Raw genomic sequence first — 3,076 nt, forward strand, 5'->3', positions numbered from 1 at the left:
TAAAAAAAATTCACCTTTCTCTGGACCATCATTGTTTTTTAGACTATTTATATTTCCATTCTTCTGGCCTTTAGCACTTCTCTCTAAGTTTTTTTTTCTCCCTTTGACTTGGAAAGATATATTTGAAATACCTATTTTGCTTTGATATTTGATATGACATTTCATACATCTCCATCATATATAGTCACATGAAACTGTATGTTCTTTAAGGGCCATGTACTATACTTCACCCTTAGATTTCAGGAGAGAGGCTGGGAAAAGCTATCCCTTTAAACCCAATGCCTGAGCATGTGTTCAGAACATTTAAAGATGTTCATGCAAACATTGATGATGGTGAGGAAATGAGACATGCAAGATGAAAAATCAACTGTGGGTCAATGGAAGTAAGGAGCAGCTCATATTTATGTAGAATGACTACATTTGTTATATTAAGAAGAGGGGAGTAAATCAGTGACTCTTGTCCTTGATAATAGCTTACTGAATATATTGAGCTAATTTGCTATATTGCACATTCTGAAAATATTAGGGGTGTGCATTCTGGAATTCCTGAGCCAAAAATATACACAAAAATCAGTTTTGGATTGCTATCATGATTTTCTGGAACATTATACAAATTCAAGATTCTTGGGCATTATGAAAAACACCCCACCCCCTATTAAAATTGGTGTGGTTTTTCATGATTGGGTGCTTATTATCAGGTGTAGTTGCCTTGTTTTCTTTGATTCTCTGAATTTTCCAGGCAGTGGCCTGGGAAAGGCAGTTCCTGGCTAATGCAAGCCAGGCTCAGGGCTAGGCAAAACTGCAATTTTTCCTTGTCAGTCCATCATTGTAAGAGCAGGACAATAAAATGAATTCAGACAGGTGTGTCTGTATGCATGTATGTGTGCATGTGTGTGCGTGTGTTTAAATTGCTGACTGTCACTATTTCCCCAATAGGAATCAGTGGAGATAAGTTCATTTGTGCCAAGAAGACTGCTTTGGGGGGATTGTATAATTCAGGGGTGGCCAACGGTAGCTCTCCAGATGTTTTTTGCCTACAAGTCCCATCAGCCCCAGCCATTGGCCATGTTGGCTGGGGCTGATGGGAGTTGCAGGCAAAAAGCATCTGGAGAGCTACCATTGGCCACCCTTGGTATAATTGAACCCCTTTGTTTAATCTACTTAAAGCTTAAATAATCCTTATATTGGAGGGAGGGCTATGTTCTGTGCAAATCTGATGCCATTATATTGGAAAACAGCTACTCCAGACCCTCAGATTGATACACTATTGAAAATAATGGCCCTGAAACTCAGGAACCCGAAAAAATCCAAATATCTGAGTCCCAGACCAATAATTACCCACCCCAAATCAGCAAAAACAAACAAAAACAAAACAAAAAACCCCAGATCTCATATCCAAAATTATAACAATTTTTTCCCTCAGAACTAAACCCTAGTTGTACTTGGCATGTTTCAGTGTGCTTAACTGTATAAATTGACAGTGCTAATTTTTTAAAAAAATATTGTGTGTGTTTCTGTTTTCTCAAGCAATGTTACCATCTTTGCAAATGTTAAATTATGAGACTGGTGGACTGGTGGAGCAAAGAGGAAAGGCTTTTAAAGCAAGCTGTAAAGTTTTATGAGATGTTAAGGGGATGCTTACTTATGGCACAGTGATTGCAAGAAGATTTTAGCAGAGATAATTGCTACCCTGCCTTCCAAATTTAGGATTCAGCAGTCTTGCATGAAAAGATATATTTGGATCTCCTTCTCCAACCTGTTAACAAATGAGAAGAAAAATAAGTAATACCTATAAGAACGATGTATTGGTGCAACAAAAATAGATTAGTGCTGTTATAAATCTTGAAGAAAGCTGACCTGGAAGCAAGTTTGTTTTATCATTATTACTCCCATTCTTGAAGCTGCAGAAGCTTGCCAATTACATTCAAGAGAAGTCTTTCTGGTATTCTGTAGTAATAAGCACATTTCTGCCAAAATAGTGGCAGGGTCAGTTTTGCATCCATCCTCCTCAGAGAATTAGAGGCACCAGGAAATGAAGGTCAGGAAAGAGCGAAGTAAGTCTCATGCAATGCAGCCAATGTGAGAGAGCTTTTTCACACAGCCTAAGTATTCTGGTATGGAAGCTGGTCAGTTACTGAACAGTAACGGGTTTCTGCTGGCATTTCAGAATGGTGAGGGACAGTGGCTCAGTGGTAGAGCATCTGCTTGAGAAGCAGAAGGTCCCAGGTTCAATCCCTGGCATCTCCAAAAAAGGGTCCAGGCAAATAGGTGTGAAAAACCTCAGCTTGAGACCCTGGAGAGCCGCTGCCAGTCTGAGAAGACAATACTGACTTTGATGGACCAAGGGTCTGATTCAGGATAAGGCAGCTTCATATGTTCATATGTTCACCTGACTCAGTAATTGGCTGCTACCGGAATACAGTCACCTTTTCACACAGTCCCGCAGCTGTCCCGGTAGTGAGACATGCCTGAGTCGTTACTAACAAAGAGCAGCTTCTTCCAGTTTTCAACGCCTCCTTCCAGGTTGAAATCGGTATGGGGCACTGTGTGCCATGTCCAATATCTAATCCAGGAGCAGTTTTCACGCCCTTTTGCGCCTGATCTCCGGTGCTTTTTTTTTTTTTGGAACATCTTTTAAGATCACTATAGCGACGTCTCACAACAGCACCACCATAGGGATGCCTGGGCTCCATTGAGATGCCAGAGATCGCCGCCGCTGAAACTTGGTAACAGGTGCCCCATTGGATACACAGTTCAAGTGGGAGATCAGGGCACCAGGCATTGGTCTGTCACATGTTGCTATCACTTCCATGCCCACACGGGAGTCAGGGGAATGTGATTGGTTTGTAGGTGATTCTGAGGCACATTTTTTTGGGGGGGGGGGGCGCTGTTGCCACCTGGAAAGGAGTTGCCCATAGGGCAGCAGGTTTCAGCGGGAGAACAGACCAACAGTGATTGGTGAGACAGATGTTGCCCACAGGCTATTGGCTGGAAAGTGACTTGTGCCAAGTTGCAGCAGGTATAAATGTTGGGGGGGGGGGGAGCCACAGATTTATGTGGGTTGTAGTTGGTGAGC

The 3,076-nt window shown here is 42.1% G+C and overlaps 1 non-coding gene across 1 annotated transcript; it reads left to right on the top strand.

Annotated features, from left to right (window-relative positions):
* The first annotated feature begins 2,176 nt into the window (after positions 1-2,176).
* On the top strand, positions 2,177-2,247 carry TRNAL-GAG (transfer RNA leucine (anticodon GAG)). Its single transcript has one exon. It is a non-coding gene; the product is annotated as a tRNA-Leu (tRNA).
* The last annotated feature ends 829 nt before the right edge of the window (positions 2,248-3,076 follow it).

Source organism: Heteronotia binoei, chromosome 6 (assembly GCF_032191835.1).
Source record: "Heteronotia binoei isolate CCM8104 ecotype False Entrance Well chromosome 6, APGP_CSIRO_Hbin_v1, whole genome shotgun sequence".
Lineage (NCBI taxonomy): Eukaryota > Metazoa > Chordata > Lepidosauria > Squamata > Gekkonidae > Heteronotia > Heteronotia binoei.